Genomic DNA, 25,095 nt, shown 5'->3' on the forward strand with positions numbered 1-25,095 from the left:
CATCCTCAATCATAGCACTGTGTGCCCCTGTGGGCATGAATGAGTGGAGTGAACATGAGTACGTCATATGATGATGCCAGGGATGAGAGGCCTGCCCTGGCATCATCTTGCCATAGGCCAGGCAGGAACCTGTTAAGAATCGTTTGCTATATAGTTGCACATTCCTTTACTTTAGTTATGTCTTCCGATGCTTGACTGTAGGAAAGCCACACTTGTCTTTGTACTCCTCACCTGGTTGCCGCCACACACGCTTGACACCATCTGAACCAAATAAGTTTATCTTGGTCTCATCAGACCACAGGACATGGTTCCAGTAATCCATGTCCTTAGTCTGCTTGTCTTCAGCAAACTGTTTGCAGGCTTTCTTGTGCATCATCTTTAGAAGAGGCTTCCTTCTGGGACAACAGCCATGCAGACCAATTTGATGCAGTGTGCGGCATATTGTCTGAGAACTGACAGGCTGACCCCCCACCCCTTCAACCTCTGAAGCAATGCTGGCAGAACTCATACGTCTATTTCCCAAAGACATCCTCTGGATATGATACTAAGCACGTGCATTCATCTTCTTTTGTTGACCATGGCGAGGCCTGTTCTGAGTGCAACCTGTGCTGTTAAACCGCTGTATGGTCTTGGCCACCGTGCTGCAGCTTAGTTTCAGGGTATTGGCAATCTTCTTATAGCCTAGGCCATCTTTATGTAGAGCAAGAATTATTTTTTTTTCAGATCCTCAGAGAGTTCTTTGCCATGAGGTGCCATGTTGAACTTCCAGTGACCAGTATGAGAGAGTGAGAGCGATAACACCAAATTTAACACACCTGCTCCCCATTCACACCTGAGACCTTGTAACGCTAATGAGTCACATGACACCAGGGAAGGAAAATGGCTAATGGGGCCCAATTTGGACATTTTCACTTAGGGGTGTACTCACTTTTGTTGCCAGTGGTTTAGACATTAATGGCTGTGTGTTGAGTTATAGCAAATTTACACTTTTATACAAGCTGTACACTCACTACTTTACATTGTAGCAGTGTCATTTCTTCAGTGTTGTCACATGATAAGAGATAATATATTTACAAAAATGCGAGGGGTGTACTCAATTTTGTGAGATACTGTATGTTCCACTCTCGCAGGAGCTTCCACATAACTCTTATTTACAATATTTGCATATTACAAAACATAAAGAAAAAAACATACATTCTTCCCCATTAACCTTGTGTCATGGTGTGGTTTGTTGTACCCCTTCACTTTCTTTACCCACATTTCTTTTCTTTCTACATTTCTATATTATTCTTTTTTCCCTATTCCGGTTATTTAATCCTTCAATTACTCAGAGGCCGTTGTAGGGTCTTCCATCCAACTTGACCAGACTCTTTCCTATTTTTCTTGATGTCCTCTATTGCTGTATGTTTCTCTATACAAAGGCAGGTTATCATTTACTAAATGCTTCCAAAAAGCTATTGAGGGAGCCTCTGTTTCTTTCCAGTTAAATACTATTTCTTTTCTTGCTTAGAAAAGCAATATAATTATTTGTGTTCCCTTTGCTATAGTGGCAGCAATATTATTCCCTATCAAACCCAAAAGGCATGCAATCCGGATAAATAAACAGACAGGAAAGGAACCCGCTCCAGGTGTCTGAGCCCCAAAATCTCCTCCTCTGTCAGGTGCGAGTGCTGGCTCAGTATGCATATAGCATATGAAAAGAAATTAGATCCAGATGGGCGCACTTCAATATAATATCTTTATTGGTAAAAATCCATACAGCAAAAGATGAAGTAGATTGCTAACATGTTTCACACCATAACTACTGGTGCTTACTCATAGCTGAGCCATGTTAGCAATCTACTTCATCTTTTGATGTATGGATTTTTACCAGTAAAGATATTATCATTGAAGTGTGGCCATCCAGATCAAATTTCTTTTCATGAATCCAAAAGGCAGGTACCTGCAGTCTGTTCCAAAACAACTGACATCACTATAGCAATTACATTTATGACCCTTGTCCAAAATGTTGTTGTTACCATTGAGGGTGTCAGATCATATGGAGATTTCAAGCTTCGAAACAGCAATGCCTGCAATGCTTCCATGGAATGTAACACCGCTGCCTCCAACATTAAAGCAGGATTATATCTATCTGTATTTAACCATCCATCTGCCAGTAAAAGCTGTGCTGGCAGATAATATTTGTGAAAATCTGGGATTGCCAGTCCCCCTCGTGCCAACGGTCACATAAGTGTAGTCAATTTATAGGTAGCTTATTTCTCCATAAAAATGAAGAAAAAGTGCTATTTCCTGACAGACTCCATGGCAGCAACATGTGGGTTTAGTCCCACCTTTACTACCCAATAGGACACTACTCCTATAAATCTTTGCTCCCTGCCCATGGCCGTGTTCATTTTTGTCCTCCTCCGAAGGGCCTAATGGTGGTCTTTCTACCAGAAATTTTTTTCCCCCACGATCAATATTGGCCGAGCTGCTACTTTAGGAGTGGAGGGTCACATTACTCCGCTAAGCCCTAGCTATTAACAGGTTATGGAGTGGACACTGGAAGAGGTGCTGGAAGAAGCCAGAATCCTAGCCACTGGCAGGCAGGCTGCGCATCGGTCGTATAGCCAGCTATTAGCAGGTGACCCTATTGCCCCAAGAAGTCTGGTGTATTCTTCTTACCTTCGGCCCAGGTGGTGATCGTGGTGGGAGTGGTGAGATGTTTCCTCTTTTACATGGCAGCAGTTTTTGTTTCTTTGTTCCCCATCCTTGTGTTCCCTTCGGTCTTTTGTTTGTGCTGGGCGATTCACCCCTAGACGAAGTCTTGGTAGACGAAACGCGTCGGGAGGACTCCACTGCCGCATTTTTTTTTATACTCAAGCGCTTTTTATAAAACTTCTTAAATGTAAGTGCATTTCCTTTAATAAATTTACTTATTGTTTGTTTATGGAATTACACTATGTGGCCCCTTTTTTATCCTATATGTGCCGTATTCTGGGATATGTGACCAACTATATGGAGAGGATACTTCTATGAAAACAGTTGAGACTTCCACCACTCCAGGTTGCCAAGATCCCTCCCATTGCCGGTGGGCAATACAAGCCGGTTTGACCCTTACAGTATACGCTGTCTTGGGTTCAAACCCTCCGGTAAGCCTCCTAAACTACTGGTTGTGGGAACTTTACACGTTTGCATAGAGGACATCGAGGTGGATTCTGCTCATTACTGATAGGAACCCCGAGGACTTCTGTCCCTAATAGATTGATGAACAATCATCACCATACCACTTCCATTTGTGTTATTTTGGAACACAGGACAATTCACAATCCTTTCACTTATTATAGTGACGGCACTTTTCACCTCATGGTTTACGACCATTATGGTCTTATTCACTTAGAGACTATAACTATGGACTTTTTTTGTTAACATAGACACGTTAAGATTAATGTTTTTTTCACTTATCTAATTCATTTTATATTCCTCAGTACTCAATTCATAGCGCTACACTTTGTTTCACTGGGCGATTTACAGGCATGGCGGCTGTTTCCTCCTGCGTTCCAGCCACTGTTTTGCAGGCGCGAGTATAGTACAAGAACGAGGCTTGGTTCACACATGCGCGATAGTGGCAAAATGACGCTAATCGCGCATGCGCACAGGTGCCCTTCTAGGTCAGAACAACGACGCAGCTCTCACAGAGGAAGTGACTCTTCAAAATCGCACCACTGGCCCTCCTCTTCCAGGTCTAAGCATCACAGTTCACCCTCAAGATCGGGTCACTGTAGCGGGGAACAATCTCGTCCTTCAAAGGCTCGCTCCAGTCACTCAGCTAGTTGTGTCTGCTGGGGCCGTAGAGCACAAGTACCTGCAGGAAAGTCTCTATGTGATCTCTGCTACGCCAAGGCATCTAGTGAGAGAGGGGATGTTGACCAGCATGGTCGAGAAGGTTGTTAAGGAATCCCCCAGGGGTATTGAAACTAGCCAGTCCTATGTTCCTCCTGCTGAGCCTCCACATTCTCCAGTAGGAGAGACACAAATTCAAGATACTTGGGAGTCCTCTCTGCCAAGCCATCCTTCGGCGGCCATCTCGGATAGTGACTCTGATGAAGAGAGTCCTTGTGTGGGGTTCAATTTTGCTCTGCTTTCCCCCTTAAGGCCATTAGGGAAACCTTAAATTGGGAGGTTCCTGTGGCCGCTCCCTTCAAACAAAGGAAATTCTTCAAACAAATAAAGAAGGAACGTGTCAATTTTTCATTCATCGCCGAACTTGGTGAAGTCATTACAGACGAATGGGGCAAGGTGGAGAATAAGAACTTCATGTTATCTAAAGTTTCAAAGCTCTATCCCTTCAAGGAGGAAAAGGTCAAGCATTTGGAGTCGGCCCCATTGGTGGATGCAGCCGTGATAAGGCTGGTAAAACATGTAAAACTTCCCCTGGAGGATACAGTCTCCTTTAAGGACGCTTTAGATAGACGGATCGTTTCTGATCTTTTCTTGATCAATATCATCCGCCTGGTGGCCCGGGTCATGCTTTCTTCTGTCACCACCAAGCGGGCCCTGTGGCTTCATCCCTGGCTGGCTGATCCAGCTTCAAAACAGGTATGGTGCCGAATCTCCTTTGAGGGGTCTTCTCTTTTTGGCGACAAATTGGATAATGCCATAACCCGGGCCACTGATGGGAAGTCGGGGTTCCTTCCTCAAAATCAGCGTTTGCAAGGCCAGAGAAGATCTTTTCCAAGAAAACAGTATCAGGAGCGAACCAGGGAAGCCCGCAGCTACAAACCAGGTCGTGAATCTCCAGGTCTTGGAAGGCAAGACAATCGTCCTTCAAGAAGTCCACCAAGAGCGGTTCGACAGGGGAAAGAGAGCCGAACAAATCTTTTTGAGATTGGGCCCACTCAGATAGGCCAGGTGGGGGCTCCTCTTTTCCACTTTAGGCACGTCTGGGCGGCCTCAATTCAAGACTTTTGGACGGTCAAGACGGTCTCATCAGGTCATGCCTGGACCTGAAGAGATGCTCCCAGATTCAGGTGGGTCCCCACCTCTCTTCCGTCTTCAGAAGAAAAAAGGCTGATTCTCTTAGCTTAGAATCTTTATTGGTTCAAGGCGCTGCTATCCCTGTCCCAGTCAACCAGCGAGGCATGGAAATTTATTCTTCTCTCTTTATGGCCCAAAAGAAAAGTGGGGCATGGAGGCCCATCATAAATTTGACCCATCTGACCACTTTATCAAAAAAGAAAAGTTTAAGCTGGAGATGCTGTCCACAATCCAGCAGTCCGTCCAATCGGGAGACTGGATGGTTTCTATAGACCTCAAAGACGCTTATTTTCATGTTCCCCTTTGCAGAAGAATTTCAACAATTTCTCCGCTTCTGTGGGCAGGCTTCATTTACAGCTCACGTGCCTTCTCTTCGGGCTGTCAACTTCTCCATGTGTCTTTTCAAAGGTCCTGTTAGCCGTTGTGGCTCTCCTGAGAACCAAGGGGATTCATCTGCACTATTACTTAGACGACCTTCTACTGTTGGCTCAAGACAAGGACCAACTCCTGGTACACAGGGGTCAGGTTATCTCCACCCTCCAGGAATTCGGGTGGAACTTGGAGAAGAGTCAGTTAGATCCGTCTCAGTCTCTGGTGTTCCCAGGAGCCCACTTCAGTACAGTCAGAGGCACCAACTCGTTACCCGAGGAGAAGATCTAATAATCCAAGATAGAATTCACCCAGCTCTCTCTGTTTCTCATCTCCATGCACTCCAGTGCCTGTGGATTGTCAGCACTATGGTGGCCTCGATTCCGATAGTGAAGTGGGTGCAATGGAAGATGAGGCCCTTTCAAAAAGGATTTCTTCATCAGCGGACAGGCAACAAAGCCCAGCTTAATCGAATTACTTCGTCCATGAGAAATTCCCTTCCGTGGTGGCTCCAGCGGGAAAATCTTTGCAACTGCCACTCTATTCTTCCCATCACATGGGTAACAATAACAACAGATGCCGGCAACAGGGGCTGGGATGCTCACAGCTTGACAGAAGTAGCACAGGGCACCTGGGATTTTACTTCCAGAAGAACGGTGTCAAACATCTTAGAGTTGAGAGCAGCATTCCAGGCCCTTCTGGCATTTCGCCGTCTGATATCAGGAACCTCGGTTCTACTCAGACTAGACAATACCATGGCAGTGGCATACATAAGGAGATGGGGGGAACTCAAAGTCTATCACTTCTATCAGAGGTAGAACCAATTATGTCCTGGGCCCAGAAGAACCTGGTCAACTTAACAACAACATATGCACCCGGGGTTTAGAACATCCAGACAGACTCCCTTTCCCGAATCCTCTTAGACAACGAGTGGTCTCTCCATGAAGCGGTATTCAGTTGGATCTTGACATTGGGGATCTCCCCAGAAGTTGATCTTTTTGCCTCCCTCTGCAACAAGAAGCTGGCGAGGTACTGCTCGAGGTACAAGGATCCTCAGGCCTACGGGGTGGACGCCTTGACGGAGAGATGGTGGTTCTGCAAAGCTTATGCCTTCCCTCCAACTCCCATCATTCTTCAGTTCCTGCGGAGACTCAGGTCAGAGACAGCAGAGGTGATAGCCATAATTCCTTACTGGTCCAACAGGCCTTGGTTTACCCTCCTAATGCTCATCAGTGTCTAGGATCCGATTCCTTTGCCATCCAGACCAGATCTTCTCTCTTAGGGATCGAGACTACATCCTTGCCCGGATCACCTGTACCTAAAGACCTGGTGTCAGGGAAGACAGGCTTTCCATGTAAGCGCCCGGCGTGCACGCATGCGTACTAGCACTTAACAACACACACCTGTCACTAATACTGAAGTCAGGCAGGCTATTTAAACAGGGCTCCTACAGAGGTTCATTGCTGTTTGGTCTGCAGCTCCTGTGTTGTTTCCTGTGTGACCTCTGATTTTGATCCAGCTTGTTGTTACCTGTGATTGCCTGCTGCCTGTTCTGATCCCGGCTTCCCATAGACTCTGATCCTGCCTGCTGATTCTGTCTGCTGATCTTCCAGTAATACTCGGCTTGTGACCTGACCTCTCTTCTGCCTACCGTCTATGCCTGATCTGCCTGATTATTACCGACCCGGCCTGTCTGACCCTGCATCTCGCTCATCCAGCCTGCTACAGCTCCCAGCCCTGCAAGCCTGCATCTGGTACTGCTCTGTGGTTCATCCCAGCCTGCCACCAGTCAAGCATCGTGTCAGCTCATCTACTATCTGCCTGCTACTACACGAACTATTGAACTGTTTACAGGCACTCATACCCCACCATGCTCCTGTGGCTGCTGTATCACTACCAGTATTCCGCGAGCTGGAGTTGTACGAGAGGCCTTCCTCTACACGTCAGGCTCACATCCCAGGTACTTAACACCTGGTTTTTGAGAGGGGAAGGTTGGAGGCACTAGGCTGCCCTGAAGAGGTTATTCCCACTCTCCTTAGTGCAAGAAGAAGAAGTACAAATCGGGTATATGAAAGGATTTGGGCAAAATTCACAAACCATATGTCTTCCAGATCCAACTCTTGTAGTGCTCCGGCAGTGCAGGATGTCTTAAGTTTCCTGCAAAAAGGGGGGCGTGGCCTGACCTGGCATGAAGACGGTCGCCTAATAACTGAGCTCCGGCCGCCACAGGGAGAAACTACCTAAAACCTGAGGTAATTTTGACACGGACGACATTCTAACGATGGGGACTGCCTCACGGAATTCCTCTGCCTCCCGATCTCGCTCCCCCAGGGAACTATCCGGGACTCAGAGCCAACACATCCCTGAGATGTTTAGGATGGGAAGAGGGAATATGGCACCTTCCCGCCCCGGGCACTCACATTCACAGGCACAGCAGTTGCCATTGACCGAACCGACACTCTCTACCCCTCCACATATTCACTCAAATGGGGATGGCTCCGGCATTGAACTCATGCCCCAACCTCAACTAAACATACAGGACTTACGTTCTATAACGGATGACATTAAGGACACCCTCTCTGCTGCCATCTCCGAGCTCAGACTTGATCTACGCGCACTGCATGACAGGGTGCTCACTGTAAAGAAAGTGACAGACCGCCATGAGGAGATCCTGCATTCTACCACAATCTGCATTGATTCACATACACTGTAGATGCGGGACATGCAACGCCACTTAGCAGCCCTCGACAACAGAGGTCAGCTTCATAACCTCAGGATTCGAGGAATGCCGGAAAGGCGATCAAATATCTCAGGCTGTTGTGGGCCTCTTTAATGGCCTCCTCTGTCGTCCTCCTCAAACTTCTATAGCCTTGAAGAGAATCCACCGCACTCTGCGACCCAAAGGCAGAGAGAGTGACCCCCCGCGTGACATCATCTGCTGCATTGTGGATTACAAGTTGAAAGAAAATATCATTAAACAAGCGAGGGGCAGACAGCAGCTCCTTCATGAAGGGACTCCTATCCAAATTTATCAGGATCTCTCAGGCATTACGCTGCAGCACAGGCGAGACCTGAAGCCCCTACTGGACACGCTCCGGGAGAAGGGCATTCTTTATAAGTGGAGGTTCCTTTTTGTCTCTCAGCTTCTGCCCACGGCCACATGGCCCTCCTCAAAGTGCCTGAAGACCTGCCTCACTTCTTGCGGTGCACTCGGCATTCCCTTGATGAGTGTACCTAACTGGTATGCAGCGTTCCGCTGCCCAACTTCAATGAAAGACGTGACACAAGCTGAACCCATGGACGCCCAGGACACCAAGTACCGCTGGAGACGGTCTCCTTCTGCCCTCAGGAATTACATCAACCCCCACACTGGAGACTGGGATTCCAGCCCTACTACCTCGCCCAGGTACCGCTAGCTCCCATCTGATGTTCTCATATCCCAGATTTCTGTTTACCTCTTCTGGTTCCTACTGGTCAACTTTGACTTTTATTTAGCTTTTACTTTCATCTTGCTTTTTGGATTTTATTTTGTTATGGGCTCATATTCTTAAAGTTTTGCCCCTCGTTCACAAACTCTGACCCCCTTAGCCAACCTTTGTGAAACTGAGAGCCACTGCTTCTTTCCACAAAGTTTGGACTACTGCTTCGCTACAGCTATGGCTCTCTCTTCTCTGCGGTGTTAGATATCACTCACATGCTCCCAGAATCTGCCTAGCGTCAAGGCTCTTACTCTGGAACTACTAATACCACAAGACTTTGCGACACAAGACCCCACCCCACACAGGAAAGACGGCATGGAACGCCCCGCCTCCACCTCTAAGACCGAGTTTCTATTGCACAGCCTGACCAGTGTACAAACTCTGGGTCGCCCTTCACTGATTGGGGCACCCGCTCTACCCTTCGCTCAAGAATCGCCTCCTGAGCCCCCACCACTAGCGGGACCACATGCACTCCTTGAGGTAACTACATCTACAACTCCCATCTGGACGTCATATACCAGTACTTAGACTGGGATTGCTGCTTGGTTCCAGCATCGATGGCGGTTGATTTGCGCCCACCGCCCTACCAGTACATGGACCCTGTTGCAGCATACCGACCGCACAGTACCCTCGGGTCAGAGCGGGTATGGCTCAAGCTGCAGGCACTTTTCTCTCCTTTTTCCCCCTCAATGAACGGCTATGATAATATCACAGCTCCTTAACCATTTCTATGTTTCTACCTGCTCTATTCGTACCGTTTGTTCAACAACCGATCACCCTCTGTTTAATGCATTACTATACGGTTTACTTTGATTGTATCAATGGACAAATGTGATTTTTCAACTTTGATTGCCTCCTGGTTCTAGAAAGGCAGCCTTGCACTACCTGAAAGTCTTAATTACACTGAATACTTTGCTGTATTTAATGTTTTACTGCTTAGGCACCAGCTCTCAGCCCACTTGACCATCAACGTTTGTGGTCAAGCAGACCTGGGGGGGGCGGAGTGGACAGTAGTCCTCCCCCCCTCCCACGTCCAGGCTGATTGGTGGTCCCACCGATTGTCTGGTAGTGTTTCTTTTTCCTCCAGACATTTCCTCCTGTTTCTCTGCTCACATCTTATCGCTTCCAGCTAGTTTGCTGGCTCTCACCGTCCCGCGATTCTACCTCACACCCTGTTAGAATTAGTCCACTAGCACCTACCTCCCCTGTTACTTACTATGTCCCTGTGGTGGAGGACTATCTCCTTTTCATAGTCCCTCTTCACTGCCTTAGTTCTGGTCAACCCCCACACAGGTACGTGTCAGGGTGCTGTCTCCCTGTCCACGTCCTGTACTCCACCGATTCAGTACATTACAGAGGCTTGTGGACAAATTACTCCACACCTCATTGGTTCTCTCCCAGTGACCCACCGGCTGCATTCACACCTACCTTACGCACTGCGGACCCTCTCCTCCCTCCCCCCCACCCACATCACCCCCCACACACGGCAGCCGCAACAGATACCCGATAACCACTGGGCGGCGCACAACCTCAAATTCAAAAGCTTAAACTATGTTCAATCAACATTAGGGGCCTCAACACCCCTGAAAAAAGGTCTAAACTTCTATACACCTTACAATAATCAAAGACCCACATAGCACTCATACAGGAGACACACTTCCGAACGGACGCCGTCCCTAAATTACAGAATAACTACTTCCCCATGGCCTATCATTCCTCCAACACAGAGGCGAAATCTAAAGGCATGACCATTCTCATTTCTAAACATTGCCCCATACAGATTACTGATGTTCAAAGGGACCCAAATGGGAGATTCCTTTTTCTGAAAAGCACTCTACATCACAGACCCCTCACAATTGCCAATATTTACGCCCCCAACTCAAAACAGGTTACCTTCTTCCGTACTACTCTCCAACTGCTCACCAGCTTCCAATCAGGTACCCTGATCGTTGGAGGAGACTTTAATGTGGCACTCACCCCCTCAATTGACACCTCAAGCGAAACATCCTCCCTAACCTACAGAGCTTTACGTACAATTAAATGGCAACTTAGCAACCTACTGCTCAATGACACATGGCGCACAATGAATCCCAAGGAAAAAGATTTTACTTTCTTCTCTTCCCCGCACAACAAGTATTCCAGATTGGACCACTTTTTTATCTCCCAGACAGACCTGCCCTATCTCATTAACGCCACTATTGACCCCTCAGTACTCTCTGACCATAACCCCATCTCTATGACTTTACAACTGCCAACCGCCCTCCCTAGAGCACAGATTTGGCGACTCGATAATTCCCTACTGACTGACGCTACCAATATTCACCGGATAACCGCATGCCTTTCCAACTTCTTTGCAGAAAATACCTCAGACGACATTTCACCTGCCGTCACATGGGCAGCACATAAATGTGTCAATCTGGGTGAACTACTGTCCCTAGCAGCACAACGTAATAAACTTAAGAAGGCACGTATTGATGAACTGACTGCTCATATCCGCACGCTCAAACATACACATTAGGCGTCCCTCGCTGCCTCTTCTTTGGCAGACCTGACTCAGGCAAGGGAGGAACTCCTAGAAACGTTTAATAGCACACTGAAACGCAAATTTTCTCTAACACAAAAGCTATACTATGAATTTAGCAACAAAGCCGGTAAGCATTTAGCTAGGGCACTCCAAACCAAGAAAGCGGCCAACACGATTCCCAAAATCAAGCGCCCCTATGGAGACTGCCTGGTTACCACTGAGGACATACGATATTCGTCCAATATTTCTCCAAATTATACAACCTCCATCCACACTACAGACTGACACCAACGTAGACCGCAGGGCAACCATCTCAGACTTTTTAGCACGATACGGTCTGACCCCTCTCTACCTGGAAGATTCACTAGCACTAGACATGCCCCTCTCAGTCAACAAAATCCTCACGGCCTTAAAGCAGATGAAGTCGGGCAAAAGCCCCGGTCTTGATGACCTATCGATCAACTACTATAAATCCATCCCGACTATTCTCATTCCTCATCTCACCAGAGCCTTCAACAATCTCTCACCAAACTACCACCCACAGGGAGATCCTTGAAGCACACATCACACTCATCCCCAAGCAGGGCAAAGACCCCACATTAGTGTCCAATTACCGCCCAATCTTGCTACTAAATTTGGACCTAAAACTTTACGTCAAAGGGTTGGCGAGCCGCATTCTCCCCTTTTCCCTGAATTTTGTCTCAATAGACTAGGCTGTTTTTGTCCCAGGCAGAGAAGCTAGGGACAACACCACCAAAGCCCTAAACATCCACCACTGGCTCTCCAAATCTTCCACATGAGGCTTTTTCCTCTCCCTTGTTGCAGAGAAGGCATTCGACAGGGTGGCCTGGGACTATATGGAAGCTACGTTGCAGGCCTTGGGCCTACCCCCCCGAATGCTACAAATGATCCTGGCTTTATACTCCTCCCCGACGGCTAAAATTAGGATTAACGGTGGCCTGTCAGATGCCTTCTCTGTATCCAATGGAAACCGTCAGGGTTGCCCCCTATCTCTACTAAGACTGAGAGATAACCCTGCCATCAGAGGCATAGAAATAAATCATAAGCAGTATAAAATGGCCGCGTATGTGGATGACATCCTGCTCTTTCTCACTGACCCTATCACAACCATCCCCATCCTTCCGGCAGACTTTTCACTTTTCAAAACCCTATCCAACCTTCAAATTAATTTTGAGAAATCAAAAGCACTCAATATTACCCTACCGACCGCTACAGTGACACAATGTAAGAATAACTTCCTATTTGGATGGGAACCGCGTGAAATATCTTATCTTGGAATCAAAATTCCAACCAATTTGCGTGATCTCTATGCCAGAAACTTCTTACCAACGCTCCTGTCCATCCAAGGTGACCTCCAGACATGGCATCTGGGCTCCTTCTCTTGGTTAAGCAGGATCACCATACTGAAAATGAACATCTTGCCCAGACTTCTCTACCTCTTTCAAGCAATACCCATTAAACTACCGATCTCTTTCTTCACATCCTATAAACATATATGTAGGATCTTTATCTGGGCCTCCAAGACCCCACGACTAAGCTGGGATAGGTTGGTTCTACCCAAACAGCTAGGAGGCCTAGGCCTCCCGGACCTCCCAAAATATCATTGGGCATGCCACCTGACCAGGCTAGTGGATTGACATGTACACCGCCTTACCAAAGACTGGATCACTTTGGAGGATTCTTTCGCAAATATCCCAATAACGAACTTGCCCTGGATTGACCACAAATATGTACCCATTGACTACACGTCACACCCACTCATTGGAGCCACGCTATCACTTTTCAAACCTGCTTGTAAAATGCTAGATATCACACCCTCTCCTGGCCCTATGACCCCATTGGAAAACAACCCCGGATTCACCCCGGCCCGTCATTAAAAAACCCGACTCCTGACACACGAACCTTGCATGCCAGGGCACAGCATTTTTTCCAAAATGGGACATTCCTATCTTACCTCGCACTCTCCGCAACACTGCCTGACTACACCATTCCCTTTTACAAATACCTACAACCCGAGACACTTTTTCAATGCGTCCAAGCCTTCCTCTCTGTGGCATAGGGACTACACTCCCTTCGAACTCATGTGCAGCAGTACGGAACCCCAGGGTCACTTAATTTCCTCAATTTACTCCCTCCTTTTCTCAAAACACAAGGTCAAAGATGAAAACTAGTAAGGTAATGGGAATTGGCTCTATCCATAGATCTCACCCCACTGAATGGGAACGCATATTCACCCTCATTCACAAAGGCTCAATCAACGTCTCAACACAAGAAAACAGATATAAACTGTTCTCTGAATGGTATAGGACACCCGACAAGGTCCATCACTTCCACCCCACTGTCCCCTCAACTTGCTGGAGGTGCAACACGGCTCGGGGCACCCTTCTTCACACTTGGTGGGAATGCCCTCTCATTCAGCCATTCTGATCAGAAATACATCAACTGATCTCCCACATTACCACCTACTCACCAACCTTTTCCCCTGCACGCTATCTACTACATCATACCCCTGAATCCACTGGTTCTTACAAAAAATCCCTATTGCTTCACCTCATTAATGCAGCCAACTTATGTGTCCCAGCTCTGTGGAGGAATACTACACCCCCCACGGTGATAGATTGGATCTGTCTGGTAGACAGAATAGCAGACATGGAAAAACTCATAAGCCAAGCCGACAACCCAATCAAATTTACTGTCACATGGGCATGCTGGCTACACGACAGGCAGTCCATGGCACAAACCGCTCCACCTGCTATGCTACCTCCCCTACCTTGAACTCACTGAACTATTCTCTGCTCCCAGACCTCACGCTCCATGCACCCAACACCTACGCCCACCACTCCCTACACCTTTCCCACACCACCTCTTTACCCTGAATGCGCTCACCTGTCACTACCATGGCCTTAAGAGGCTCCCTACTGGCCTCCCCCGCAATACTTTGAACCACCTCAGTATTCAGGTATAGGTACACTCCCGAAAGGTCACTGGACCCCCCATCCCCCTACCCCCCCCTGACAATTTGACTTCCTATCGGGATTCCGTGTTGGGCCCTGCCACACCGTCCAAACTTGACATAATTTTATTATTTTTTTCTGTTTAGACCCCCTATCATTCACAGCGAGGTCCCTATAGGGGTGAATGGTACTTGGGATGGTCTTTGACGGTGTAGACATAGCCTTCCTATAAACCCCGATTTTCACATTTATTTCATTTCACCACACTGATCAACACTAGCTGTCATGAAGATCCTGCCAGTAATCAGCGATCCAGACTCAGGGGGACACGGCCGCGGGTTCCACTGCGCATTCACGGGTGCTGTCACGCACGGGCACGCGCGCGCGCACTCCCGCTAGTGCCAGGCGGGCTATTTAAACCGGCCTGTCACACTCTATCCCCGCTGTCTGCTCTACAGCGTTCCGTGTGCCTTAACCTGATCTGACCTGTGTACTCTGCTATCTGACCCGGCTTCCTGTTAGACCATCCTGCTATCCGCCTGCACCAGACCCTCTTGGCTTGCCTGACCATCCCTCTGTGTTGTCCCTGGTACCTCTGCTGTTTGACCGATACCGACCTCCGGCTTGTTTGACCATCCCTCAGTCTGATACCTGTATCCAGTCTACTACCTGCTGCCTTGTTCCTGGTTCCAGTCCAGCGTTCCAGTCTACTACCTGCTGCCTTGTTCCTGGTTCCAGTCCAGCATCCAGCCTACTACCTGCTGCCTTGTTCCTGGTTCCAGTCCAGCATCCAGCCTACTACCTGCTGCCTTGTTCCTGGTTCCAGTCCAGCGTTCCAGTCTACTACCTGCTGCCTTGTTCCTGGTTCCAGTCCAGCGTTCCAGGCTACTACCTGCGGCTTGTTTCAGCTTCCAGTCCAGTGATCCAGGCTACTACCTGCTGCTTGTTCCTGGTTCCAGTCCAGCGTTCCAGGCTACTACCTGCTGCTTGTTCCTGGTTCCAGTCCAGCGTTCCAGGCTAATACCTGCTGCTTTGTTCCTGGTTCCAGTCCAGCGTTCCAGGCTACTACCTGCTGCTTGCTCCTGGTTCCAGTCCAGCGTTCCAGGCTACTACCTGCTGCTTTGTTCCTGGTTCCAGTCCTGCTTACTTACCTGCTTCCTTACCTGCTGTGGCTCCGGGTCCTCTCTGCATTCCAGCTTCCTCTTCTGCTTCTGGATCCAGAGGGTGCCACCACTCCTGAACTTCCGGTGACTGTCGATCCTGCCAGGCACCCATACCACTCCTCACTCCTGGCCTTCTGTCTCCATTCCAGAGGAACAGGAATGGGAGCTGTAAGGGAGGTCCTTCTCTGCACTTCGGGCTCAAAACCTGTCAGGTATGTGACACTAGCCTTCTTGATTACTAAATTCATCATTCTCTATGCATATTGACAATCCCACATATAAACCCCTTGGTGTCTCGCAACAATTAATCACACTTAAATGTTATCATTTATGTTTCATTCTACTCCTCCTTTTTCTTCTGTTACCGAGACATGTATTATTCTTAAGTTATGTATACTCATGACAATGATCAATACTTATGTCTTCAATTCTTGTGTTTTGAATATTGACGTGTATTGCATACTACCTGTTAATTTGTTAAAACTTAATAAAACTTTTTGAAAAAAAAAAGTTTCCTGCAAACAGGACTGGATATCCTTTTGTCTGTTAGTGCTCTCCGTGTTCAGGTGTCAGCAATTTCAGCCTTCTCCGGAATCACATGGGCCAAGCACCCTTTGGTCCAACAATTTTTCAAGGGGGCAGTTAGGCTCAGGCCGCAGAGGAAACCTAGATTCCTCAAATGGGATCTACCACTAGTTCTTGATTTCTTCTCACAACTTGACAAGCCATTCTCAGTCAGAGAGCTTATCCTCAAGACTTCTTTTCTGATAGCCATAACTTCGGCAAAGAGAATTTCTGAAATTCAGTCCTTAGGTTCAAAGGAACCCTTTCTCACTTTTTTTCCGGATAGAGTGATCCTAATCCCGATGCTAGGGACAAATCCCAAGGTCACCTCAGTCTTCCATGAAAACCAGGCAATCACACTCCCTACATTTAATGGCTGGTGTAGGCTAGTTACTGAACATGGCCGTGGGCAGGGAGCAAATATTTATGGGAGTAGTGTCCTATAGGATAGTAGAGGCGGGACTAAACCCACACGTTGCTGCCATGGAGTCCATCAGGAAAGGAAAATTACGGTATTTTGATATGAATTTTCCATTTTAATTACGTAAAAAAAATTTTTAATATCCACTGTGGTGAATTTCTGAATGAATATAGAAATTTAGAAAGAAGCTTCATCTTTATAAAATGTATGCGATCTGACAGCGATAGAGGTAATGTCTCCCATATTTTTAGCTTTTTCTTCACTTCCTCTACTGCTGGGTTTAGGTTAACCACTTGCCTACCAGGCACTTACACCCCCTTCCTGCGCAGGCCATTTTTCAGCTTTCAGCGCTGTCACACTTTGAATGACAATTGCGCCGTCGTGCTACACTGTACCCAAACAAATTCTTTATCATTTTCTTCACACAAATAGAGCTTTCTTTTGGTGGTATTTAATCACTGCTAGGTTTTTTATTTTTTACAAAAAAGAAGACCAAAAATTTTGAAAAAAAAAATGTTTTTTACTTTTTTCTGTCAGTAAATTTTGTAACTAAGTAATTTTTTGCCTTTACTGATGTACACTAATGAGGCGGCACTGATGGGCATTGATAGGCTGAACTGGTGGGCATTGATGAGGTGGCACTTATGGGCACTGAGGAGGTGGCACTGATGAGGAGGCACTAATATGCTACACTTATGGGCAATGATAGGTGGCACTGATATGTGGCACTGATGAGCACTGATAGGTGCCACTGATTGGCAATGATAGGCGGTGCTGGTGGGCACTGATAGGCAGCAGGGATAGGTGGCATGGATAGGCAGTACTGATGGGCACTGATGGGCATTGATGGGTGGCACTGATGGGCAACATTGATGGTCATTGATCGACAGCAGTGATGGGCACTGATTGCCAGCACTGACTGGCATCGCTAATGGGCACTGACTGCCACTGGTGTGCACTGATTGCTGGCATTGGTGGGCACTGGTGGGCACTGTATGGTGACACTGTTTTACTATATTGTAATCAGGACACTGATGATCAGTGCCCTGATTACATTCCTACATGTCCCCCTGTGTGGAGATGCCGCTGATCGGCTCTCCTCGCCACACATTCTGTCAGTGTGAGGTGAGGAGCACCGATTACCGGCACTTCCTTGTTTACCTGTGACCGGCTGTGATTGAACACAGCCAATCACATGGTTAAAGAGCCGCGGATGCAGCTCGTTACAGAGATCGGGGTCGCGCCATGTCCTAGCAACACGGTGCAGCCACGATCACCCGCGGGCACGCAAGAGCGACCGTTTTGGGGCCATCCCAGAACGAGAGCCACATCGCCCAGCCGTCATTTAACGGTGGGCAGATGACAACTAGTTAAACATAAAAAAATCACTAACCTGTCGTGTAATCTCTATCCCAAGATATTTAAATACCGTTATCCACTGCAGTGGCTTATTTGGCGAGGCCGAATCTATTGCACCTTGATCAACGGCAAACATTAGGGATTTACCACAATTTACCTTAAGCTCTATATATGACAAATATGTGTTTAGCGAATCTAAGGCTCCCTGCAAAGTTGGCCCAGCGTCACCCAAAAAGAGCAAAATATCGTCCGCATATAGGGCTACCCTCTCCTCCAGCCCCCCCTATTTGTAATCCCCAAATATCTAGGGAAGTCCGAAGGGCCTCTGCCACTGGCTCGATTGCTATAGCAAAAAGGGCCGGAGAGAGGGGGCAGCCCTGCCGCGTTCCTCTATATAGATGGAAAAAGGTTGAAAATCTTCCCCCCGGCTTAACCGCTGACATAGGATTGTAGTATAATGTTTGAATCCAATTACTAAACACTTATGCCCCGTACACACGGTCGGATTTTCCGATGGAAAATGTCCGATCGGAGCGTGTTGTTGGAAATTCTGACCGTGTGTGGGCTCCATCGGACATTTTCCATCGGATTTTCCGACACACAAAGTTGGAGACCAGGAGATAAAATTTTCCGACAACAAAATCCGTTGTCGGAAATTCCGATCGTGTGTACACAAATCCGACGGACAAAGTGCCACGCATGCTCAGAATAAATAAAGAGATGAAAGCTATTGGCCACTGCCCCGTTTATAGTCCTGACGTACGTGTTTTACGTCACCGCGTTTAGAACGATCGGATTTTCCGACAACTTTGTGCGACCGTGTGTAGACAAAACAAGTTTGAGCCAACATCCGTCGGAAAAAAACCTAGGATTTTGTTGTCGGAATGTCCGAACAAAGTCTGACCGTGTGTACGCCCTATAATGGAAATCCCATTCTTCTGAGTATTTCCCATAAAAAAGGCCATTCAATAGTATCGAAGGCCTTTTCTATATCCAGAGAGGCCACCGTTCTAGACCCCTCATTAATATGCTGCGCATGTATATTAGTATGGAGTCTATGTAGATGAATGTCTGTGCTTTCATGGGGCATAAATTCTGTCTGGTCCAAGTCAATGATAGTTGTTAACAAAGGTTGTATTCTCAATGTCAGTATTTTCGTCAATATTTTAAAGTCCATATTCAATAATGCTATTGGTGGGTATGAAGCACATACTTTTGGATCTTTCATTTTCCTTATGTATAAGAGCTATATGTGCCATTTTAGGGCAAAAAAATCCCCATACTTTATATAGAATTTGATAGGAATTCCATCGGGGCCCTGGAGCCTTTCCCTTCGAAAAGGTATGTATAATCTTCTGGATCTCTTCCTTTGTGATGGGTCTAACCAAAGCCTCTCTCTCCCTATCCAACAGCCACCCGAGGGCTATCCGATCTAAAAGGTCGGACATCTCCCTCGGGTGGCGGTCGTTGCAACTCTTTGTCACACTGTATTTACACAGCTGTCTTACAAGCGCAATTTGTTTGGAAAAAATACACTTTTTTGATTTAAAAAATAAGACAGCAGAAAAGTTAGCACAAATTTTTTTATATTGAAAGATAATGTTACGCTAAATTGATAGCCAACATGTCATGCTTCAAAATTGCGCCCGCTCGTGGAATGGCGTCAAACTATGACCCTTAAAAATCTCCATAGGCAACATTTAAAAATTTCTACAGGTTACCAGTTTTGAGTTAGAGGAGGACTTTTGCTAGAATTATTTCTCTCATTCTAACGATCGCGGCGATACCTCCCATGTGTGGTTTGAACATGTGTACACATGCAGCGTTACGTATGCGTTTGCACTGTCCTTTAAAAAAATAAAATTAGGTCTCTTTTATTCCTATTACAAGAAAAAAAGTGGGGGCCATCTTTCCCTTACTTGGCTCCAGGCCTGTTAGGGGGAAGGATGCGATCGTCTCCACCGCTACGATGGCTCCGGTAAGCAGGGGAGACGACCGGAGCTCTGCGGGAGGGGGGTCCCTCTCCCGCCCCTGATAAAAGTGATCTCACGGCAAATCCGCTTCAGAGACCACTATTATCTGAAAGCGGACCACCGGCTGATGAAGAGGATACTGGGGTTATGGCAGCTATCTGCTGCCATAACAATGGTATTTCACTTCAAACAGCCGACGTACAACGACGGCGGGCAGTCCAGAAGTAGTTAAATATGAGTATCCTGTTGGCTTTTCAGCAGTCAGCTGGTACCATTCTAGTTATTAAGTAATAATGGTCTGACCTGGTTACCTGGTAACCTGGCTAAGTTCTTTAAGGATTCTTGGGTGTAAGCCATTAGGTCCTGGGGATTTATTTGAGTTAACTCTTTTTTGGACACTGGCTTCTGTTAGCCACAAGAGTACATTCCTTGTTGTGTGACTAACAATACAGTCTTGATTACTATGCCCCTCCTTTTTTCCTTTGTAAGAACTGAGGAGAAGAATGCATTTAGTACAGTTGCTTTCTCCTTGTCATTTGTAACCAACTCCCCCTGATCATCCTTAATGGGGCCCATATGCTCTGACTTCGCTTTCTTATTATTAATATATAAAAAATAAAATTGGGAGGATTTTTTTGTGCTCTCCTCTGATTTCCTCTTCTGTGTCACTTGTGGTCTATTTTAGCTGCCCTTATTACCTTATTGCCCTAGCTTTTTTGAAATTCAGTGTTCTTGCACCACCCTCGTGCCTCAGTTTCCTATGGTTTACATGGAATGTAATTACCCTTTGATTGCTGTTTAATACATTGTCCTTTATTTCCACATCTGCAATAAGATGTGTGGTATTTGTACTTAGTAGATCTAGCAATGCATTATTTCCAGTCAGGCCATCCACCCACTGACACATGAGGTTGTCCTGCAAGACATTTAACAAATGACGCACCTTAAATGGGTGAGCAGTTCTGCCTGCCCAGCCAATATCTGGATAATAAAGTCCCCAATTAAAATAACATTATCCTGCCTCGCTGCCATTCCTAACTGTTTCACGAGATCAAACTCCTCCTCATCCTTTAGGTTAGGGGGCCTGTAGCATATGCCCACTATTAATTTCCCATTAGTTTTTTCCCTTTGAAGCCCCAGCCACAAGGATTCCATCTTCTCCCTGGTTGCATTGGCAGTGATGACCCCCATGTTCTCTAGCAAATCATTCTTTTTTGAAAAATATTTATTGAGATTTTCACAGTACAATAAGAGGTAAATGTACATAATATAGAGCTTAATAGCCCTGACACAAAATTGTGAACAAAAAAGAAAAGCAAAATTTGAACATGGATAAGGGAGGGGGACCATGCGGAGGGAGGAGGGAAAGGGGAAGGTGACAGGGGAAGCATATTTACCCATAAACAATAATATGGCATAGCATTTCAAAGCAAAATGACATAGTGAACATTAATACCTTTAGGAGTGGATGCAACATTTGGTGTATCTAAGTGGTGGTCTCAGAGAATGGCATAATAACAATAATATCAATGGAAAAGGTTACCTGTCTTGGAGAAAAATTCTTTGGTTGCCAAAGAGCTTCATGAGGGCGTGGTGGCTCTAGGGTGGTAGGAAGATGGAGGGGTCAGACAAGTTGGTCACTTTAAGTTTACCTAGAGTTGGTGAGGTCTCGCCTAAGATCCCAATCCGTGAAGCGAAATGGATACACGAGATACTGCAGTTCCTTTTGGGTGAACATGACCTGATTTATGCAATCTTGCAAAGGTTGAAGAGCGATAGAATTGCCTGTTTCACTTCCAGGAGGTTGGGTGGTACTGATTTAATCCAATGGGACATGATCATCCTGCGAGCAACTAGGAGACTTATATGAGTTCATTGTGTAAGGTTAAGTGGTCCTGCTTTTGATGATGGGGAAGATGGTGGTTCACATCCGAATAGACACAATAGAAGATTTTTTTTGGGGGGGGGGCGCTCTCTCGTCCCCCCTCTTTTCCTGCAGCCTGCCAGGTTGCGTGCTCGTATAAGGGTCTGGTATGGATTTTGGGGGGACCCTGCACCATTTTTATTTAATTTTGGCGCAGGGTTCCCCTTAATTTCCATATCAGAACTGAAGGGCCTGGTATGGATTTTAATGGGACCCCCACGCCATTTTTTTTTTAAATTTTGGTTTGGGGTTCCCCTTAATATTCATACCAGACCCAAAGGGCCTGGTAATGGACTGGATGGATACCATGCTGTTTGTTTCAATGAGTTGTATCTATATTTCTGAGACCCGACAATTCATTACAGCCGCGATCAGTTTTAAATGACAATTTTTCCTTTTAGAAATGTCATTTTGCTGCGGTATTGTTCTAAACACTAGAAAAATGCACCACTTTACAGGCATACTACAGGCACGATATTTAAAGGAATATTTCATTTTTATTGTTTTCACTTTAAGCATTAAAAAAAATCACTGCTCCCGAAAAAACAGCCGTTTTAAAAAAAATGTTTTGCATTGATACATGTCCCCTGGGGTAGGCCCCGGATCCCCAAATGCTTTTTATGACAATAACTTGCATAAAAGCCTTTAAAATTAGCACTTTTGATTTTTCATGTTCGTGTCCCATAGACTTTAACGGTGTTTGCGTGTTCTTCCAAATTTTTTGCCTGTTTGTATGTTCTGGTGCAAACAGAACCTGGGATATTTGGCTCATCCCTAGTGATGCCACTGACACCATCAGACAAATTGAGTAACCTGGATAGAGGCTTTTTAACGTCTACATTCATCAGGGAGATTGGAACCCAGGTGTAGGGGGTCCTTGCTTTTTTGAAGATTAGTCTAATGTGGGCCTGCGTTCCTATAGGATGATAAGGGCCACCATCCCACACAGCGGTGAAGACATGTTTCAGAGTGCCAGGGATAAAGTCTTATGTCAATTTATAGCATCCACCTGTGTAGCCATCTGGGCCCCTTGCTTTGGCAGATGCCAGAGATTTAATAGTCAGCTGGATGTCTTCAACAGAAATGGGAGCATTGAGTGCTCTGCTTGAGTTTAAGTAGATGGATCTTGGTTAGTGATGTTTGGTCAGGCGAGTCCTCAGAGTATAGGGTTGTATAATAGTCTGCAAGTAGTGGGAGAGTGAACATATAAGACTGCTGGATAGGCTAGGGTGAACTTAACTTGATTGTTGTGTAGTGTCGAGCAGATTACAAAGAACGCCTTGCGTTGTTTCATCACCTCTACCGAGTAGTCTGCAAAGAGCAGTAGGTTTGCATCATCAGTGGATAGAGAACGTGAACGGCAAAAAATTTCTGCATAATGGCATTTTTATCAGCATAGTTAAGATATCTGACAATGACATGGCGAGGTTTGGTGCGATTTTCTGTATGCTGACCAATGCGATGAGCACGCTCGATGGTGCAGGGAATGCAAAGGCCCAGTTGCTAAGGGATGATTTTAGTGCAAACATTCATGAGCTGGGCATTGGATACTGACTCTGGCAAACATATAATACGCAGATTATTTCTTTGTGCGTGATTCTCCAGCTTTTCCCATATGTCCCTGTTAGAAGTGGAGACGCATGCTAGCATAGCAGAGCTAGCTGTGGTCTCATCTTCTAATGAAGAAATCTGCTCCTCTACATGAGAGAGCCTCTGAGCCTGTGCCTGGTTTTAAATGTGGAGCTGCCCCAGTCCCCCTTGCACTGCAGTGTCCACTGTGGCAGTTAGAGTAGAGGCAAGGAGGGTGATTAAAGCCTGCACCATGCCTGCAGGAGAGGCAAGATCTGTGTCTCGGCACTGCTGGAGACTGCAGTGTCTCTGGTGCACGTGGCCGCCATTTTGGCTGTGTCTGCCGCTGTGTCTCCCGAGGGTTGTAGCATGGAGGAGACAGAGCGGGTGTGAGATTGCTCTACAGAGTGGTCCATGGGGGTCCCATTAGACAGCAGAGACAGAGGGGGGTCACCCTGAAGCATCAGCTGGCTTTATGTGTCGATTATGTGAGGCGTACAGTGGAAGCTGGTTCTGCTCACCTCCTCATGTGGCACTGGAACTGGAAGTAGCAAATCATTCTTGACATACCAGCACATCCTTTCCCCTCTTCTAACCAGTCATGTAAGCTTACAAACCAAGTTTCTGATAACACCATGTCAAAATTCTCCTCATGAATCAACATCTTCAGTTCATCCATTTTATATTGATACACAGGGAAGAAGACTAAGAGGTGGGACAAGAAGTGATAGAAGGAAAATAACTAAAATGCCACAGTGGAACAGGCAGCACCCAGAGTTGAATACAGAAGCTGGCAGCGCATGTGAATTGAATCACAAATCTAGCAGAAACACTGCAGAAAAGAGGTAAGAATTTCACAAACAGAAAACTGCAGACTAGATCTTGACATTGTACGGGTGCATATTATTTCCTTCTTAGTTGTTCTGAGGTTACAATTGGATTCTGCCAACCTATTTACCTTGGATTTAGGTATTCTAGTTACACTATATTGCCCCCAGTAGCACCCTCTGACCTTTAGTCAGTGCCAGGTATAGCTTTCTCTGATCCCAGCACCTAGTTTAAAAGTTCCTCCGACTTTTTGGCCATCTTCTCTCCCAACAGAGCTGCAACCTCCCCATTTAGGTGCAGTCTGTCCCTGCTATAGAGCCAAAAAATTGTCCAGTTCTCCAGGAACCCAAATCCCTCCTTTCTGCGCCAGTTTCTCAGCCACTTGTTATGTAATCTCCTACTTCCTCTGGTGTGGCTTGAGGTATAGGCAGTATTTCTGAGAATATCACCTTGGAGGTCCTTTTTTTTTTAACACAGTCCTTAAGTCTCTGAAAATTTTTTTTAGGAAGCTCCACCTTCCTCTAACATTTGAATTTGGTGTTCGCGGCAAATTCGAAAGCCGCCAGAACACCGTTAAAGTCTATGGGACACTAACATGAAAAATAAAAAGTGCTCATTTTAAAGGCTTTTTGCAAGCTATTGTCAGAAAAAGTGTTTGGGGACCTGGGTCCTGTCCCAGGGGACATGTATCAATGCAAACATTTTTTTTAAAAATGGACGTTTTTTTCGGGAGCAGTGATTTTTTTTAATGCTTAAAGTGAAAACAATAAAAATGAAATATTCCTTTAAATATCGTACCGCGGGGGGTGTCTATAGTATGCCTGTAAAGTGGTGCATTTTTCCCGTGTTTAGAACAATACCACAGCAAAATGACATTTCTAAAGGAAAAATTGTCATTTAAAACTGATCGCGGCTGTAATGAATTGTCGGG

General features: G+C 46.3%; 1 long non-coding RNA gene across 1 annotated transcript in view; it reads left to right on the forward strand.

The window, feature by feature from the left end:
- LOC141141502 (uncharacterized) overlaps positions 1-24,167 on the forward strand; it is a 42,236-nt gene extending 18,069 nt beyond the window's left edge. The window contains exon 3 of the long non-coding RNA XR_012244106.1: positions 24,033-24,167. This is a non-coding gene — a long non-coding RNA (uncharacterized lncRNA). The remainder of the gene's footprint in view (positions 1-24,032) is intronic.
- The last annotated feature ends 928 nt before the right edge of the window (positions 24,168-25,095 follow it).

The sequence above is a fragment of the Aquarana catesbeiana genome, linkage group LG04 (assembly GCF_042186555.1).
Source record: "Aquarana catesbeiana isolate 2022-GZ linkage group LG04, ASM4218655v1, whole genome shotgun sequence".
Lineage (NCBI taxonomy): Eukaryota > Metazoa > Chordata > Amphibia > Anura > Ranidae > Aquarana > Aquarana catesbeiana.